Here is a 21,363-nt window from a genome sequence, read left to right on the forward strand (position 1 = left end):
TATTGATAGATTGGGATTGTTAGGTATCGATGTTTAAAGGAAGTTGACTGTGTACTTGGTTCTTCAGTCACTTCCCGAATTATATGGTAAGTTCGTTAGAGAGTACTATATGATGGAACACGACATGACTCTTATTAATTTGACTTATTTGCTTATTGCTGCTGAATCAGAAATGATAGCGCACTGGTCAGCAAATTTGTCTGGTAAGTCAATATCCCAACCCTCTATGGGCAATGGTAACATTGGAAGTCCAGAAACATTTTCTCTACGCAAGAGAAAGGTTGAGTCTGAGATAGTACCGTGTACCATTCCATAAGAATCCATGTGTTTCTACTGCCAAAAGAGGGAGCATTGGTTACGAAGCTGCCCTGACTACCTAAGAGATCTAAGAGATGGGAGAGTCAAGATGTATGACTCTGCTTCAGGCAAAAATCCACTATCTAACTCTATTAAGTTCCTATTTGGAGATTCTTAATACATGATGTGATAAGATTACATTTCGATGTTTTGAAAGATCGAAGAAAGGAAAGGAAGCTTAAAGGAAGGAGCAAGCTGAGTCTGATCGCAAAGAAATGGATTTTGATCGCATGATTCAAGGATCAGATATTTAAGCTACTACTTTAGAGTTAGGATAAATTGCTAAGTAATATTTACATAGTTTTCATTTGTAATCGCATTGTAAGGACAATATTTTTCCGCAATAAAATAAATTTTGATTTATCTTATTTATGTTTCCTTGCGATGGATTTTATGAAAATTGGTGTTTGAATGGTTCTGTTGTTAGCAATATTGTGAATGGATTTGTTTCTTAGTTATGTTATTTATGGTAGTGTCGCAATTTTCTAAGTAAGGAAAGATTCCCTTCGCCCAAGTTTCAATTGGACAGAAGCTTGGAATCATATGATTTGAATCATGTGATGTATGGAAATCTTGGTACTTAGAAATTTTAAGGCCAATTCCTTGACAAAGAGTCAAGTGAAGGACTAAGAGATCGAGTTCACAATGTTGTGTACTGGTCAAGTCCACCATAAATAAAATGAGATTATTCGCCATGGTCTACTAAAAGTCTAGTAAATATGGTTATGCTTACAAGATTAAGTGTAATTCTGAATCATTGAAAAGTTTCAATGAATGGCAGAACGAATAAGAAGAATCAATTAGGCAGAAAGATAAACGTTTCTCCAATCTAAGAAGAAGGGAGAGTACTCTTGTATCGTGTTTTATGATCGTCTTAAGAACCATATTACAATTCATCCTCTAAGGACACCTTAGTGCATTAGTATGGCTAAGAAGAGGAGTCGAGAATTGTCAAAATGGGTTAAGTCAATAAGATAAATCATACTTCGTTCCAAAATCAATTCTTAGAGTCATACTCCAAGATTGTGAACTGAGTGACATAACCTTAAGTAGGAATGTTCTTACACTAGCACATTTTGGTAAGATGTGATGTCTTGGATAAGACAAAGCCCAACTAGTACCAAATTGTGTGTAGGTTTGTCTTGATAAAGACACACACTGACTCTTGAATATTTGTTTTGTCAAGAAATGTTTCTTGATAAGAGAATCTTATATGTCAAGAGGTCAGTGGGAGTCTAAAGATCTTGAAAAGTTTCAAGAACAAATCAAGAAGTAAACCTATCAAACACTAGCACACGACTTGAGGATTGTAACCTATCGTGTTGACAAAAATTTTATTTATGTGCCAATCCAGTTGAGTGATTATGCATATAAGTTCTACGAGTTCTCAATTGAATGCATAAGGGCAAACACCTTGATCAATAAAAGTGCATTGACTAGCATAGGTGAGCTGCTAAATAACTTGGAAGCAATGGTGGGACCCTTGATGGCAAGAAACTAAGAATAAACAAGTTCTGTCCATAAGAGGATGAATTTGTCACAAACATTTTCTTACGATTATGCTTATGACAAATTTGCATGGATAGGAACACATGCACCATAAAATCTAAGTGTCATAAGGTCTCTCTCCTTCATGAAAATGATTATGAGGAAACGCTTTCACTAAGAGAGATTTTAAGGAGATAGCGATTATGTAAATTGCATTCTCAAATTCGATTATGATTACGGCATCCCTTTTCATAATTCGAGTTGTGAGATTTGGAAATTAGTTTGAACAATCGAGACTTATTGCTATAAGTTTTGGAATTGTTTAGACACACATTTGAGCTGTCTAAAGTAAGGTGTATGAGTTTGAGATGCTTTGATAAAAGCTTATCAAAGCATATCGTATTAGAAACAATGAACTTCGGAAGTCAATAAGTATTGTTTTCTAGAAGTTTAGCTGGTTTCTGAATACGTGTCAAAGCTAGTGGGAGCATAAATGTTATGCTGGTATGGATATAATCATCATGTTAGTGGGAGCATGATTATTATTGCAAGTTAGCAATATTAATTATAGAAAACAAAAGTTTCACTTTCCAAAGTTGCATAGGTTGAAAAGTTGTTTTGCTATAATTAAGGGAGAGAATATTATACTTCGTTTCAAATCTAAAGGTTTAGATCGAGAAATTTTAATCAAATTTAGTCAAAACGATATATGAATGTTATGTTGAAAGGATTCAACGTAAGAGAATTCTATATATGGAAATATTTGTTGCGTTCTCACACTCGAATATGATTACGGCATCCATTTTCATAGTTCGAATCATGAGAACATGGCAAATAGAAATATTATAGCAAAAGACTGGTAAAGTATCATGTCGTAATATTCGACCGTTCTAAAATTTTCCAAATGCCTAGGGCATTAAGAGGGAAAGAGGACTAGTATCGGATTCGACTAAATTAGTTAAACAACTGTCAAGGATAATCTAAAGTTCGCCAAGGATTGGTCGCTTGTGAACAATTGGAAGTATAGTAATGGAAGGACCATATTGACATTATTATTATTAGAAATGATTTTATTAATATTGAGTTTTCATATGGAAAATATGGAAATGTTTCCTTATTGGGAGTTGGACGTTAAGAGTTTATGTCCAGATTAGAAAAACTTTTATGCAAGAAGGATGTTTAAAGGAATGTACTTTGAAAGCGAGACTTCATGTCCATGGAATTGTCTTGTAACAATCTACAATAGAGCTTTTTGTAATTTCATTGGCCGAGTCTTGATGACTTTTGTGTCGTGATATTACGAAAGGACCGTTGCATAAAGTGTTAGAATCTAACATATTCTATAAGTGGCAAAAATTTGGTATTCTTACACTTGTGGTAAGGATTGGGAATTGTAAAATGAGTGTGATTGAAAATGTTATTCAATTATACTATTTCACAAAGTAAGGACCATAAGTAAACGTAGTGTGCATGCTAAGAGCATGGGACAATTGTCGTTATAATTCAAGTAAAAAGTTGATTACCCGAAACAACAAATAATGAGTAATCAATATGGTGATTAAATAAAAGTGTTTTATTTATACTCAAAAGTTTGGGGCCATATAAGATTAGTATTATTCTTGTGTTTCAATTTGCATGTTTTGACTCCCTAAATAATTTAGTTATTTGAGAATAATCGAATTATTTGAACATTCCACAGTCGCTCATACTTTGGGAGTAGGTATGAAAGAAGATTGTCATGAATTGGTGTGTAGATTGTCTAAAGTGTATTAGACATAGCAAAAGTTTGCTACAACGTTCATGAGTGCTTACGAATATGACTTGAGCATTGGATTAAACCCACGCTCACTTGGATCGCTTCATGGATTTTATCACGAGTGATTGGTGAGACGATAATATCTTATATTCTTAAAACCGAGATGTGTGAGTTGTATCTTGCAAGTCGGTTATACATTGATAATATGTAAACACACCAGTAACTTGGTGTTATAAAACGTATTGTTGTGTGTGATTCGGTGAGTGAGTACAAGCGAGCATTGAGTCGAAGTTTATCCATTCCTTTTACCCAAAGTGGGATAAAAGCAATATATGCGGGCCCCTCGATGATTTAGTGATGACAAAGGAAAGTGCTCGGCCGGGCCAAGACTGATTTGATTTGTTCATTTAGTCAGTCGTCATAAATCGGAAATCGGGAAACGACACATAGACTGAGAGAATGATTTCAACCCATGTCTCACGTCTATACGATATCTAGAATAGAGGAATATATGATCCCTTGTCTAAAGGACGCGTTTATGATAAGATCAGAGTTGACAGCGGCTTTTGAAAGCTACGATTGCTGATCAGGATCTGAAGTCATACGCAGAATAGTTATTAGACTTATCCAAGTGGGAGACTGTTGGATTAGTGTCTAATTCCATAACTATTTTGGTATGTACTTGACCCGATGGTGCATGGTCCTTTTGGGTTGCCTCACCAAAGCACCTTGATAGGATGAATTATGGAGAGAGAGGATTAATTAAGATTTATTAATATATTATGAGAATAATATATTAAAGGAGAAATCATATTGTTTAATTAATATTAGTCAATAATTAATTAAGAATTAATTGTGTGGCTAAAAGAGATTAATTAAACTTAGGGGACTAGAACTGTCAATTGTGTGATAGTTAGATATTGGGCTAATGGACTCCATAGAGGATGGAGTGGACGATATCTATGGGGAAACCCATTAGAATTCGTCCAAGGCCTCTAAAGGAGGAGTCCATGGGTTGCTTAGGGCAAGCAGTCAAATTAGGATTTCCTTGTTAGATAACCCTAATAGCCTCACTATTTAAGGACCCCTAGGGCACCAAAAACGTGGCCAACTGATTCCTTAGGGTTTCTAGACGTTTTTGAGTGCCTCTTCTCTTCTCCTTCTTCATCCTCTTGCTCTTGGTGTTTGTGAGCCATTAGAGGAGTGGCATTTGTGACTCTAAGCTTTTAGAAGCCAATTACAAGAAGGAATAGATTGTTATTACTACATAACAATCAAAGGTAAGATCTAAACCCTATTCTTATGTTAATATTGATTATCACATGCTAGATCTAGGGTTTATGGCTTTGGATGATTATTGCATGTTCATTAGACAAACTAGATCCAAAGCTTTAGGGTTTGCATGTACACCATAGGAATGTTGTAGTGCTCATAACCCATCATATTTTGGGGAAACTCACTAAGCTTCATGCTTACTCAAATGTTAATTTTTTTCAAGTATTATCGGCTATTGTGGGAAGGCGAAGGCATGACTGTACATATTCATCAACAACAATAAAGATTCTGCATTATTATATACTATGGTTTTCAACAAATGTGATTTTGAACAAATGGTTTTCTTAATATAGATTATGATATTTTTGAGTTTTACCTTAATAAAAATGAAAATTTTTGGTTGTGAAAATGGGATGTTACAAGTTGGTATTAGAGCCCTGGTTTGAGGGATTTGGAGGAAAACTTGTGTGAATCAAAATACAAACTAGAGTCCGAATGTTTTCACAAAACGCTTTTGAAAAAAAAAATTATAATAAACGGGTTGGGTTATGGACATGGACTCGATCTCTTGTCATGTTCTTGTTTAATTGATGGCTTGGGATCGGGATCATGGGCCTTTAACTTAACCTTGGTTTTACAGGAAGATACGGTGTGTATAGTCAGCCAGAGCCCGAACAGGAGAGTGGTTCCCAAAATACCCATACTTGTTATATGTGTTGAATTTGAATTTGTTGATATGTGAATTGTTAGAAAAGCATGCTAGTGGATAAGTTAAAGTTCTTTTAGGAACTGTTAGATAGTAATGCCTAATTTCTATGGTGCCTTACGGTATACGGAATTTCTTGATATATGTTATTTGATTGTGTGATTGCTAAGTGTATGTTCTATAGTTGTATACATTCGGGATTAAATAGCCTTATAGTGATTGACTTAGCCGTATTTCATGTTCCTTGTTTGGTTGTGGACTTATGGTAGAGTTAATTATTCGATAGTCTATTTGACCCCGTATTATGTACAACAAGCATGCACAAATCAACCTGCGGTGCGGGAATGAGGAAGATCCTAGGAGGAGTGCCTAGGAAGTTAGTTATGGATCGTAGGAGCATGTGGGTGTTAGCACACCTAAGGTTGGTCTAGTGTAGTGATGTAACATACCAACATTTTCGACTAAAAATTTCATTTTTAATTCATTACAAAACATTCAGTAATCATGTCAAAACAACCAAAAGTGTATCATAATGAAACAATATCATAGTACAAATCTCAAAATCACAAAATGCGGAAAAACATGGGCGGATGCGGTGCGATCAAGTCGGACCCTTCCCTTTTGAGTTGGAAGTACCTGAAACATAAACTGAAAATTGTAAGGACAAAGCTTAATGAGTTATCCCAAGATACCACATATCATACATACATAAAGTTCTAAATGTAACTGGATCTATTTCACCCCCTTCGGTCTCTCAACCGGTACTGAGTATATTTCAATCCTTTCGGTCTGTTTCAACTGGTACTGGGTCTATTTCACCCCATTCGGTCTCTTTCAACCGGTACTTGGGTGTATTTCAACCACCTCAATCTCTTTCAACCGGTATCGGGTCTATTTCACCCCACCAACTAGCATATAATCTGTAACCTCCATAAAAATCATGCCAAATTTAAACTTTTTAAAACATTTCAAAACCAATGATTATTACAAAACTTGTTTTCAAAATAGTTCAGTGTCAAAGTATCCCAGAATCAAATCATAAACAATAGGAGGTGTACGATCACGCCTTCGCCTTCCCACGATCATCAGAACTTTGTGATAATATGGGGCTAAAGGAGTCCAGATATGAAGTTACAACCTCAAATCTTGCCCCAAAACCGGAAATACCACAACAATACACTAGAAAGGATTCTAAACCCATGTATGAAGAGATCTAGCTAAGAGAGAGCCAAGGTAACGACTTGCTACCTTCAACGTGATGCTAAGATGGAGTAGAATTCGGATCCACAACTTCTCCTTGTTCCAAGCTCCTTGGACTTCAAGCTCTTCTCACCAAAATCCACCTTCCAAACTTAATAACACACAAATATAGAGAGTAAGTACGATTTAGGGTTTCTGAGCTCAAGGGGGTTGTAAGGGAGGCTAAGGGGGGCTAATGACCCTTTAAATAGGGCGCAAAACCCTGGAAATTAGGGTTTCATCCTCCAGCTCCAACTCGTCGAGTTGTGTCCTCCAACTCGTCGAGTTGGTCACTTAAGACACGCAACCAAGTTTGTTCATACTCGACTAATCAGGGCATCCAATTCATCGAGTGGACCTTTCAAAATGAATATAAGTGAAGGGTCCAGTTAATGGTTTGGTCTAGGCTTTCATTGTAATAGTTCAGTATGAGTCGTTAATGCATTTTTGTGGTTGTTTATGTGTTTACGGTCAGGAAGTGAGTTTACGGCCGTAAACGTGAACCCAGTTTGCGGTCATGTCTAGTATATATAGTGGAGGTGTAGGTCTATGTGTAGTTGTTGATGCCATAGTGTTTACAGAGTGTTCCATTGAGTTGTACCTGACGTTTTTCTGAATATAAACGTGTGCAAGCTCGATTTCTTTTCTTCTTCTTCTTCTATTGTGATTGTTTGTTGCTTGATCATTGGTAAAGATCCTTTTCAGGACCTTACAATTGGTATCAGAGCTTGGATTGTATCAATCATTTTTGTCAGATCTGGAGCTTATTTGATCTTATTTTTGAAAAATTCCTGCGTTTTTGGATAGATCTCTGAAAATTAGGGGGGGGGGGGGGTTTGTTCTTCGCGTTTTTCATAAAAACGGGTTTTTGATCGAGTGTTGGAGCAAAAAGGGGCAAAAATCGTTGTTTTTGGTCGTAACCAGCGAGGCGGCGGCGGCGTTTACGGCTAGGGTTTCCCAGAGTTTACGGCCGACCGGAGTTTACGGTCCGAGGTCTCGCGGGTTTACGGTCCGACGTTTACGGCTCGGAGTTTACGTCTCGCACGTTTCCGGCTTCTGAGTTCTCGGCCTCGCACCTCGCACTTCGCACGTGTTTGGTCTCGTTCAGCAACCCTCTTCCTCGCACGTGCATCTGAAAAAAATAGGAAGCGACTCGCAGGTGCCAGGAATCGAACTCGGGTGCTTCAGCTCATCATTCCAGCGCCCTTGCCATCTGATCCAGCTTGTTGGATGTGCTTTTCCTCCCGAATTTAATTCATAAACACTCCCTTTCGCACCTAATTTCGAAAATTAGTCACTTTTAACCCCAAAATCAATTTCCTTTTATTTTAAATTCAATTTTCAACCCAAAATTTTAATTTTTAATTTTTGACTTTTAATTTTGACTTTTTACTTAAAATTTTGACTTTGACTTTTAAAGTTTGACCTTTGACTTTAAACTTTGACTTTCTCATTTAACTTTTAAATTTTCAAATTTAGTTTTTCGGTTTGACTTTTAAGTTTGACTTTTCAAGTTTGACTTTTAAGTTTGACTTTTCAAGTTTGACTTTTGAGTTTGGCTCTTTAAATTTGACTTTTAAGGTTGACTTTTGAGTTTTTAGTCAAAGATTTTAAAACAAATAAAATATATATATATATATATATATATATATATATATATATATATATATATATATATATATATATATAATTAAATAAATAAAAAAAATGAGTTCCGAATCCATTCCGGTAAATAAAGTTTCATGTACTCCAGCTTGTGAAACTACGATTAAATTTCTTCGGGAACAAATTGATTTATTAAAAAGAGAAGTTGAGGACCTGAGATATAAAGGATATCAACTCAAGAAAGGACAGAAACCCCTTAAGGCCCAATTAGAAACAAAAATAAAGGACTTTAAGAGAATTCAGACAGAATACAGTGAAAAATGTGAACTTTATGATTATATTAAGAGACAGAATGATGAGTTAATTACTGAGCTTGATACATTAAAGAGACAATTTGAAACTGCAAATTTTGATTTTAAAAGGTTTGATGGATCAAGCGAGGTAGTTGCCAACATGATTGACCATTGCCTGCAGTTCAAACGAAACCAGCAAAAGGGTTTAGGATACGATAATGTACCTCCTCCTTGTAATCATACATATCAGTATCAACCCTTGTCTAAAGAGGAGATTGCCAACGAACCATTCATGGTTTATGGCAAGCCATCTGGTTTTGTTTCAGGAGGATTTATTAATATTAAAAGTTCTAACTCTTCTACTTCCCCTGCAGAGCAATCCTTAGATCAGTCAAAGCACGATGTTGAAGGATCTGTTTCTGATAACAAAACTGAGTCTGAACCTGATGTTTATGTTTCCAATGAACAACCTTCTGTTTCTGATATTAAAGTTGATGATACATCTTGTAATGCTTTTGATGCTTTTGCATCGGATCATGTTGAGTTAATTTTTTTTGACATATTTGATTATTTGTTTGAAAATACTGATGTTCTTGTTTCTAGAACATCTACTTCATGTGCAGGTAAAGTAGCAGAGGATGAGAACAAGGAGAAAACCATTAAACAAACCAACATCTCCTTGAACTCTGAATCTGTTGCTTCGAACTCAGCTGCTTCTGATAAACCTGCTGTTGAGAAATACAGGCCACCAATTCCAGTGAAACAGAGTGCCTGTTGCAATTGTGCTTGTGGGAAAAGTAAGAGACAAGGCAAGGTTACGCCACCAGGGGCATGAAGAAACAACTTCACAGTGAAGAAAAAGACATGTTTTCACTATGGAACACCTGGACACATTGCCAAAAATTGTCCTAATCGCGCATACGTTCCCTACTATGCACAAGGGTGGCAAAACGCGCCAAGAGGGAGACACTCCAAAAGAAACCCCTCAAGGTCACGTTCAGACAATGGTAACTGGAACGCGCAGAAGGCCAAGAATCAAACCCACAAGGCCAAGAATCCGAATCCCAAGGGCAAGAAGGGAATGTCGGCCAAGAAGCCAAATCCAAGAGATGCTCCCGTGAAGCCAAAATCAAAGTCATCTCAACGGCCGACATCAAGATCAAAAGCAAGTACTGAGCCACCCATCAGATCAAAAAAGAAATGGGTTAAACCCAACTACAAATGGGTTCCAAAGGCTCACTCTCCCAAATCAACTAATGACTCTAATATTTCTTCATCTTCTGTTTGTGATAAACATGATATGTCATGGGCGAGAGTACCGTGCGTTAATGATAAAGGTCAACCCAGTTTCAAAATGGACTGGGTTCCAAAGACCAACTAATCTCGCTCTGTGTCGGAGCAGCTATGGAGGCATATCATCAGACTTCGGTTTGTTGGTAGTGGCTGTTCTAGGCACATGATAGGGGACATCTCTCAACTGTACAACATTCAGATCTTTGTTTGAGAGTATGTGTCCTTTGCGGGAAATGAAGAAAAGAAGAGATCACACATGGGGTTAGTGCTTAATGACATGAAGAATTTTCGGATCTGTTATGAGATTACGCGTGCAGTTCTCAGACCTTCTGGATGCAAATTCAATCGGTGACTTACGGTTTGAGTTTTCTTCTCTATACTCCTGATTTTTTCTTAAGCTGATTCGCTTTAAAGACTAATTTTTGTTTTAGGATAGTTTAAATTTGCGCATTTACTTTCGTTTCTCTCCTATGCACAAATTTAGGGGGAGAAATAAAAACAAAACAAAAATTAGAAAAGTTAATATATATATATATATATATATATATATATATATATATGGTGTTAATGAAATGTGCTTGAGGGAGATGTTTTGGGAAGTGATATAATCATGTGATAACAGGCAATCTAAATCTGTGTAAGGGACTGAATCTGAATTGTCTAGGCTCTGTGTTCGATGCGCTGGTAGGCACGAGAGATTAAAATGGACTTGACTAGGCATTAATGAATTTAAGGAATTCATAAACTTGACAAATTTTGACCTAGTTAAATCTGTTTAGCCTGACAATACGACGCTTGGATAGGTTGAGCAGGGAGATATATATGGGAATCTACTGGTCATATTAAAGAACTCGTATCTGGAACTGTGGATTAACTTTTCCTCGATGTGCGGATTATGTCCTTAATCCCGGTATTGATGGGGTGACTGGTGAATTCCGATAAATTAGGTCTGTAGAAGGTTATATTATTTCTTTCTATCTGTTAGTCATATGTTGCCTCATCTGCGTGATCGAAAGATCCGACCTGGAATGTAGCATATGCAACTCTATCTCTCTGCATCTTCTATCTATGCAATTCTTTCTATCTGTTAGCCATATACTGTCTCCTTTGCGTGACTCACAATCCGACCTGGTACACAGTATATGCATCATTCTTTTTCTCAATCCCTCTAAAACTTCAATTAGTCATATGTTTCACCCTCTGCGAGATTGGAAGAGATCCAACCTGGGTGTATAGCATATGCATTCTAAATCTATCTTCTCTCTTAATAATTGTCTACTCACCCGATGTAAGGAGTATTCTGGAAGTCCTTGATTACTGGAGCATATAAGGAAGCGGGAAACATGTTCTGATACAACTAAAACTGAACACTTACAGATTGTCTGTAGATCTCGCTGCTCAATTTAGGTGGACAACAATATCTTTGGTCGTCGTCAGCTGAATGGTCCTTAAGGAATATTATCTAGGAACTTAGGATCACATTGTCTTGTCACTTATAGTATGTCCTAATTTTGTCACAATCTCTCGTGTTTAAGTGGGCCACAATATCGGCGATTGACCAGATCTATTCATGAAGGGAGAGGTACTGATAAACGGATAAAGGTTGTCTAAAAACTTTGATCCCAAATCACTCTTAAAGTTAGATATCATTTTATTTTTGTTAAATTTGTTCATAGTTTTCTTCTAATTTAAATATTAGGGGAGAATTAAAATTTTTTGAAAACCAAACAAATATTAAAAAAAAAATTAAAAAAAAAATTAAAAATATTTCTGTTTTATTTCTTTTTCAGAAAATATGAAAAATCCAAAAATATTGTGTGCTAAAATTTATTTTAGTTTTGTTTTGTCTTGAAAAGTGAATTCAGGTGAAGATGAAACTCATGGAGTTTGTGTCGAAGATTTCTGAGCCAAGGCTTCATCCGTGAGCATCGAAGAATTCTCATTCGAAGGATCAAGAAATGAAGATTATTCTTTCAACATTCAATCCTTCAACCCCAGAAGCAAGGTAAAGTTGCAATTGTAGATTATGTGACAGATTGCACTGAAGCCTCCTCAGTCAATCTGCTGCTATCTTGTACCTGCTGAAGTGATCCAGAAGATTTGTTCTCTCTGATGTTCTCTCTGAAGATTCTCAAGCTGAAAGCGCTATCTTTCAAGAATCAGTACGTCAAGCCTCCTCACCCAATGTGCCTTCAATGTCAAATCTTGAAGAAATGCCCAAGTGCTCAAGATGAATTCATTCATTGAAGATAAATGCTGAAGCCAAGCTTACAATGAAGATGAATAAGAAAGCCAACTACTTTTTAGGGGGAGCTTGTTGAGTCATTTAAGAAAAGAAAAGAAAGCTATAAACCAAGGGGGAGATTGTTGGGTCAAAAATATGGTTTATACTTTACTTTTCTAGCAAATTGTATTTTTGTGTAATATTTTATGTGTTTACGGCTAGGTAGGTGTTTACGGCCGTAAACCCGATCACGACCGTGAACTGTGTTCGGCCCATGTTCCCTATAAATATAGGTGTAAGGGGTGAGGAGTAGAGAAAAAAAACAAGAGGGGGTAAGGTGTTCTAGAGAGAGAAACTAGAGAGAAGAACAAGTGTGTGTTAGTGTGTGTGAATCTCATGTAAAGGATCATCATTCTATTTCTCCTTTCAGCAACACCGTTTTGTTGAGGCGTGTGAGCAGAGATGTATTGACGCACGATCTCATTTTCTACGCAAAAACGGTCAAGAACCGCATTCTTGAACTCAGTTCCATTGTCAGTACGAAGCGCCTTCACCTGGTTGTTGGTTTGGTTCTCAATCATCACAATGAACTTCTTTATCAGATCAGCAACCCCCACTTTGTTGGATAAGAAGAAGACCCACGTGAAACGAGAGAAATCATCGATCACAACTAGACAGTACGAGCTTTTGTTGATGCTCAGGACGTTGACCGGACCAAATAAGTCCATATGCAATAGTTGGAGCACCTGACTGATTGAGTTGACTTGCTTTGGCAGGTGTGGTTTTCTATGATGTTTTCCTTGGGCACAGGACACACACTTCTCAAATGTAATAAATTCTCTGACAGGTAAGCCTCGGACCATCTCATTCTTAGCAAGGCGATTCAGGTTTTTCGCGTTAGCATGACCGAGTCGTCGGTGCCACAGCATTGCGTTTTGTTCGGAGACTTTTGAAAATAGGCAAGTGACTTGTTCAGGGATGTTACTGTTCATGTCAATAATGTAAGCATTCCCATCCCGCTTTGATTTGACGAGAATCCACTCTTCTGGGATGACAATGCCTGGCTTGAGAATCATGCATTCTTTATCGGTAAAATGGGTAGAATAGCCTTTGTCGCAAATTTGGGAAACACTCAACAAGCTGTGCTTTAACTCGGGAGCAAAGTTGTCATTTTTAAAGCTTAGCACTCCATTTGTAACGGTTCCTCTCTGAGTGATCTTGCCACCATCTCCGCCCGCAAAGGAAACATACCCCCCATTAAAAGATTGAATGTCACTCAATTGGGAGATGTCTCCTGTCATATGCCGGGAGCAGCCGCTGTCGACGTACCAAGGATGGACGACATTCCTCCGCAACTGTCCCTCACTTTTCCTGGGCTCGGAAGTAGAAGACACCATTAGAGCAAACTGCTGCTCCATCATTTCTGCTTCGGGATCAGTTGCATCATTCGTCAAGGAAACATCATCAATCTGAGCTAGGTGAGCATTTTCTGGCCCTGAGATATTCAAAGCCTGAATCTGGTCCTCCCAGTCAAAGGATTGAACGACCATAGCAGTTTCACCATTGACCGCAGCATGTGCACGGTTGTTTCCCACTACAACCATCGTCCTGTTGTTGTTAGTCCTACGATCTGGCTTTGGACACTCACGAGCAAAATGACCCGGCTCATGGCAGTTGAAACATCGCAGCATGCCCTTTTTGAATCCCACATTCTTATCAGCATTCATGCCCCAGTTGTTCTTTCCTGTCTTCTTAGCAAACTGCTTGGCCCTGAAAACAACCATAGCAATCTGCCATGTAATGTCCATTTCTTCCACGTCTTCAGGATGAATCTGATCCAGGTCAGCAAAGGACAGCTGAGGTGGAAGCTCTCCAGCTACAAAAGCATTGTAGCAGTTAACAAGCCCAGTGGCTAGAGCCAGATTTTCCTCAGTGTCTTTCGTGTTTGAGGAAGAGGCTACAACTGGCACATTTGGATGGGGAACAGCTTGTGGAATGACAAATGGCTGGCTTTGAGAGTGAGGAATGGATGATGCAGCAGCAAAGGTTTGAATCTGAGGTTGTTGAGCAGCAAACACTTGCCCTGAGGAAGTCATGATTGATGAGAGAGCATTGTTGGATGAGATTCCAAGATTTGCAGTAGAGTACGAGTTCACATGGTTTATTTCTCTCTATTTGTCATCAATATCACAAGCTTTGATGATCGCCATGGTTTCAGCAAGAGTGAGGCAATTTAGATCCTTGGTTTTCTTAATCACAGCAACATTCATATCCCATGATCTAGGAAGAGCATTTAGAAGCTTCTTGTTAATTTCTGACTTGGTCAAGAAAATCCCAGATATATTCATGTCAGTGGTGAGAGTTGTGAACCGCTGCAGCTGTGCCTCAAGAGTCTCTCCGGGAATGTAATTGAACATATTGAACTTTTGTCTCAAAATGTCATGGCGACTCTCCTTCATATCTTCATTGCCCTCATATACCTCAATTAGGGCTTCCCACAAATCTTTAGCTGAAGTGTACTCTCGGAAACCTTGAGCAATATCAGGAGATAATGCCATGGTCAGAGTGGCTAAAGCCCTTTCCTGCTCTTCAACTTTCTCAAATTCCTCATCTGTGTAGTTTTCAACAGCCTTGTCAATCACTTGGCCTCCAACTGTCATAGTGATTCTAACAGGGCCTCTAAGAATGCTTCTCCAGACTTTGAAATCCTTCATTTTAATGTATTTTTCAATTCTGTACTTCTACTCAGGAAAGCCATCTGCAGACATTAATCTTGGAATGCGCGTAGTAGTGCCCATGACAGTGTCAAGTTCGTGGAAATGATTTTGACTTTGAGATTCCATTTGAAATTAAAGCAAATTAAAGTCACAAAAGAGTTTACGGTTGATGATGATGAGATTACGACCGTAAACTGTGTTTACGGTTGATGATGATGAGATTACGACCGTAAACTGTGTTTACGGTTGAAGAGTTTACGACCGTAAACTTGGTTTACGGTTGAGCTGTTTACGACCGTAAACTATGTTTACGGTTGAGGTGTTTACGACCGTAAAATATGTTTACGGTTGATGTGTTTACGGTTTGTACGTTTACGGTTTAAGCGTTTACGGTTAATGAAGCTTAGTTTACGGTTGTTGAAGATTCACAGTTTACGGTTGTTCAAGATCTTGAGTTTACGGTTGGCAGTAAACTCCCAGAAGGTCTTCAAAAACACGTTTTTGCAGTAGATTCAGTTCCTTTAACCACGAAAACACTAAAACCAGTCTCAAACGATAAGAATGTCAATTTAAGCAGCCCAAATCTCGATTGAATGAAGCTTTGACACCGGTTTTTTTGCTCTGATACCAATTGTAAGTCCCTAATCTGCTTGTGTATCAATCAGATCCAATTGATGGTGCGGAATCCCAATCAATTGGATGATGTCAGATCAAATAGAAGAGAATGAGAAGAAGAATAATATGAATCTCAATGTATTAATGAATAGAATGATGATCCTTTACATGAGATTCACACACACTAACACACACTTGTTCTTCTCTCTAGTTTCTCTCTCTAGAACACCTTACCCCCTCTTGTTTTTTTTCTCTACTCCTCACCCCTTACACTTATATTTATAGGGAACATGGGCCGAACACAGTTCACGGTCGTGATCGGGTTTACGGCCGTAAACGCGTTTACGACCGTAAACACCTACCTAGCCGTAAACACATAAAATATTACATAAAAATACAATTTGCTAGAAAAGTAAAGTATAAACCAGATTTTTGACCCAACAATAAGGCTGCAAAGTTTATACCTGAGAGTCGGGGTGTTACAATTCTCCCCCACTTGAACTAGACTTCGCCCTCGAAGTCCGCTGCAGTGAACAACTCCGGGTAATGCTCCCGCATCTCAGCCTCCGGCTCCCAAGTCCACTCAGATCCCCTCCGGTGTTCCCATCGTACCTTTACCAAGGGTAACTCCTTGTTCCGTAGAACCTTCATATTCCTCTCAAGAACATTCACCAGCCTCTCCACGTAATTCAGGCGCTCATCGGCCTGAATATCATCTAATGACATTGCTACCTCCTCGTCCAGAACGCACTTCCGTAACTGTGAAACATGGAAAGTGTTGTGGATCTGACTAAGCTCCTCAGGGAGATCCAATCTATACGCCACCTTGCCAACCCTGGTGGCGATCCTGAATGGCCTGGTATATCAGGGACCCAATTTTCCCCTCTTCTTGAAGCGAATCACACCCTTCCAGGGTGAGACCTTCAAGAGTACCATGTCACCAACCTGGAACTCTAACTCAGATCGGCGTCGGTCGGCATAGCTCTTCTGCCGACTCTGTGCGGTCTACAGTCGCTGTCTAATATGCTGTATCATCTCGGTAGTCTGCAGGACTACCTCAGTCCGACCCATCACCCTGTGACCAACCTCTCCCCAACAGACTGGGGTGCGGCATCTCTGTCTATACAACTGCTCGTAAGGTGGAGCACCAATGCTGGAGTGAAAGATGTTGTTATAAGAGAACTATGCAAGGGGTAGGTAGGAGTCCCAACGCCCACCGAAGTCAATAACAAAGGATCTCAACATATCCTCGAGAGTATGTATGGTCCGCTCACTCTGTCTGTCAGTCTGCGGATGATAGGTTGTACTAAAGTGCAGCCGCGTGCCCAGCTCCTCGTGGAACTTCTGCCAGAAACAGGAGGTGAACCAAACATCACGGTCTGAAACGATAGAGACCGGAACCCCATGGCGAGCAACAATCTCGCGTATATACACATCGGCCAGCTTCTCGGCCGATGAGCTCTCCCGAATGGGCAGAAAGTGGGCACTCTTGGTCAATCAATCCACGATGACACATATGGCGTCGAACCCCTTTGTCGTCCTCGACATTTGGTGATGAAGTCCATCGTGATCTGCTCCCATTTACACATGGGAATCTCTAGAGGTTACAGCTTTCCATGCGGCCTCTGGTGCTCGGCCTTGACCATCCTGTAGGTCATGCACCTCTCCACGTACCAAGCGATTTCCCGCTTTATGCACGGCCACCGGTAACTCAATCGCAAGTCCCGGTACATCTTGGTGGCCCTCGGGTAAATAGAGAAGCGAGACTTATGAGCCTCCTCCAAAATAGTCTGTCTGACCCCCCAGACATCGGAACCCATACCCGACCGCAACGGGTCAATAATCCCCGACTATCCTGAAAAAACTGGGTGTTCTCACCCCTAATCCTCTCAAGCTTCCAGTTCTCCTGACGCATACCCTCTGCCTGGGCTTCCCTGATCAAGCCCACAAGTGGAGAATCCACTGAAATCCTCATACACGTCACTGGAGTGGATGATCCAGCTGACTTGCAGCTCAGGGCGTCCGCAACCACGTTCGCTTTACCTAGGTGGTAAAGGATCGCACAGTCATAGTCCTTGACTACATCCATCCATCTGCGTTGTCTCATGTTCAGGTTCGGCTGATCCATGATGTGTCTCAGGCTCTTGCGATCCATGTATATGGTACAACGGACCCCATAGAGGTAATGCCTCAAAATCTTGAGAGCGAATACCACCGCTCCCAACTCCAGATCATGAGTATGGTATCTCGTCTCATGCGGCTTCAACTGCCGAGACACGTAGACTATCACCCGTCCTCTCTGCATGAGGACCGCTCCCAGTCCCGTGATGGATCCGTCACAGAACACCACAAAATCCTCAACTCCCTCCGGAAGAGTCAAGACTGGAGCCTTGCATAGTCGCTGTCTGAGGGTCTTAAACGCCCTCTAATATTCGGGGCCCCACCTGAAATCCACCCCCTTCCTCGTCAGATGAGTGAGAGGTACTTCAATCTTGGAAAAATCCTGTATGAATCTCCGGTAGTACCCTGCCAATCCCAAGAAGCTCCTGATGTCTAAGGGAGATTTCGAAACCTCCCACTGCATAACCGCGTCGATTTTGGCCGGATCGACCAAAATCCCCTCGTGGTTAACGAGATGTCCAAGGAACTGAACCTCTCGTAACCAAAACTCGCACTTCGAGAACTTGGCATAAAGTCGTTCTCGCCTCAGAACTCCCAATAACTCCCGTAGATGCTCCTCATGTTGCTCTCGGGTCTTGGAGTATACCAAGATATCATCGATGAACACTATGACCGAGCGATCGAGCATCGGTCTACAGACCCGATTCATCAGGTCCATAAATATTGCTGGCGCGTTGGTGAGCCCAAACGGAATCACCAAAAACTCGTAATGTCCATAACGAGTTCGGAACACGGTCTTCTCCACGTCCTCCTCCCTAACCCTGACCTGATGGTAACCAGACCTCGGGTCTATCTTGGAGAACCAAGATGCTCCCTGTAACTGATCGAAAAGATCATCTATCCTCGGGAGGGGATAATGGTTCTTCACCGTCAACTTGTTCAACTCTCGGTAGTCAATGCACATCTGATGTGAACCATCCTTCTTCCTCACGAAGAGAATCGGCGCTCCCCACGGAGAACTACTCAAACGAATGAACAGCTTGCCCAACAGTTCCTGTAACTGTGATGACAGCTCCTGCATCTCTGGCGGTGACAACCGGTACGGCGCCTTGGCGATAGAGGCCACACCTGGCACTAGGTCGATCCTAAACTCGACCTGCCTCTCCGAAGGCACTCTGGGTAACTCCTCCGGGAACACGTCAGCAAATTCTCTGACCACTGGAACCTCTGATACTGAAACCTGATCCCTGACTTGCGTATCCACCACATACGCTATATAACCCGCACACCCATGTTGAATGTACTGTCGAGCCCTGGCAGTCGAACAAAACCCCGATCCCAATCTGGTGCTCTCGCCGTAAACAATCAGTTCTCCCCTACTTGGGGTTCGAACTACTACCCGCTGATCCTCGCAGTCAATCATGGCACCGAAACGACTAAGCCAGTCCATACCCACAATCACACATACCTCCCCCATGGGAATCGGAATCAGGTCTATCGGGAAAGATACCCCGAATATTTCCAATACGCAACCCCGATAGACTGAAGAAGCGAAAAACCCGTGTTCGTTAGCGATGGAGACTCGCAACGGGCACTCTAACTCTCCCACTGGCAACCCGAACTCCCTACTGGAATACTGAGAAACAAACGACCGGCTCGCCCCCGAGTCGAATAATACCAAAGCAGGTAAGGAGTTCACTAAAAACGTACCTAATCACAGGTACAACCATATAAGCATAAAACAAATAAAATCAGTAAGATAAGGGATAGAAACATACCAGCAACCACGTGTGGTGCTGCCCTGGCCTCCTCTACTGTAAGATGGAAGGCGCGTCCCTGAGCCCTCGGGGGCGCTGCTCGACCTTGACTCCCGTCAGTAATCCTCATAGTAGCCAGCGCAGGAGCCTGCGCCAGCTTGGCGGCTAGTAGGGGACACTAGGCCTTCATATGGCCCAACTGCTCACAATGATAACATAATCTGACCCCAGAAGCTGGAGTCTGCTGCCTACAATCCCTAGCAATGTGGCCCTGCTTGCCACATTTGTGGCACCCGCTCCCCGATCGGCAAACCCCCAAATGAGCCTTCCCGCACTTCCCACAAGTGCGGCCTGACTGTCCTCCAGACCTAGTATCAGTGGTCTTGGACCGCTTTGGCGCCGGCTGTGACTGTGTCGGGGCCTTCCGCTGCTCCCTCAACTGTAGCTCAATCTCCAACTCACGCCGCCTAGCGGCCTCCTGTAAATCCAGAAGCGTATCACAACACTGGGTCGCCACAAACTGTCGAATACCAGTCTTGAACATGCTTAGATAATGTGTCATCTGAACCTGCTCAGAAGCAAACTGCGGGCAGAACATCGCCCTCTCAGTGAACATGTGGGTGATCTCCGCCACTGTCTCACCATCCTATCTCAAATCCAGAAACTCCTGAGTTAGCCGCTCTCGCTAGACCCGTGGGATGTAGCGAGCACGGAACATATCCCTGAACTGCTCCCAAGTAACCGCAACCCTTTGGTCATCAGAATACGATCCAGTCATCAACCTCCACCAGTCCTTTGCCCCAGACCTCAGCAGGTTCAGGGCACATTTGACCTTCTTATCAGTAAGACATGAACACATGAAGAAACACCCATCCACGTCCGATAGCCACCTCATGGCTTTGATGGGGTCCTGAATCCCATCAAAAGAAGGGGGCTTCGTGTTGTCGAAGTCCCGATACTGAAAAGCCCGACTGGCTCCTCCCCCTGCCGATGTTACAGCCGTTGTAGCTACTATGACAGCTATCTCAGCAATGGCTGCATATCTGTCATCAAAATACTCTATCATGGCGGTCTTAATAGACCCAAACATCTCCGGAATCTGACCCCGGACAATCTCGACCACCTCTTCGCGGATGATCACCCTGACACGATCCTCTGTCAAAGCTGGCCCCCCCTGGCCGATAATTGCGGGCGTTGTCGGGGTATCCTGATCGCCCTTCCCTGATCCCGATCCGGATCCAGTCACAAAACGCCTCGTAACTACCATACTAAAAATATAACAGGAAGATATCAGATAATACGCATAAATAATAGGGAACCAACTCCCAACTAAATCCTAGGGGGTTGTGACTTCCTTGCTACGCGTATGGGTCTTGTGCTTTTAGTAGTACGAGCCCATACTACCTTCCACACCTACCCATATTTTTCTCAAGTATCATCACAACACCCCGACAATATACATATGCATGGTGATCGCTCAACCCTCACTCCTAGAGGAAGGATAACTATCTAATAACTGGCGGACTCATCCCGAACAACCCATCCATGAAACTTCCACCAACGCTGCAGCACTCGTGTATGCTAGCCATACATAACACTAGACCCTATAGACTTTCGAATACCTGATCCTACCCTAAGCCCTTCATCAAACAAGAACAGGAAATAAGGCCAACCCAAACATTCTCAGGCTATAAGATCTTAATTATGTATGGCCGTGATGCATACACTAAGCAACTACAGTAATGATGTCAATTTCATATAAGGAAAACCCTAGGCTATCAGTGTAACAATCGTAAAAATTAGGTCGATGTCCGTCGAATGACGACCGTAACTAATTTTGATGGAGGACTTAATGTACGATGTTCTTAAAAATATAAATATATATTTTAGCAATAAGAATCGTTTAATATAGATTAT

Source organism: Lactuca virosa, chromosome 9, assembly GCF_052849685.1.
Source record: "Lactuca virosa cultivar CGN04683 chromosome 9, Lactuca_virosa_CGN04683_v6, whole genome shotgun sequence".
NCBI classification, from domain to species: Eukaryota; Viridiplantae; Streptophyta; class Magnoliopsida; order Asterales; family Asteraceae; genus Lactuca; species Lactuca virosa.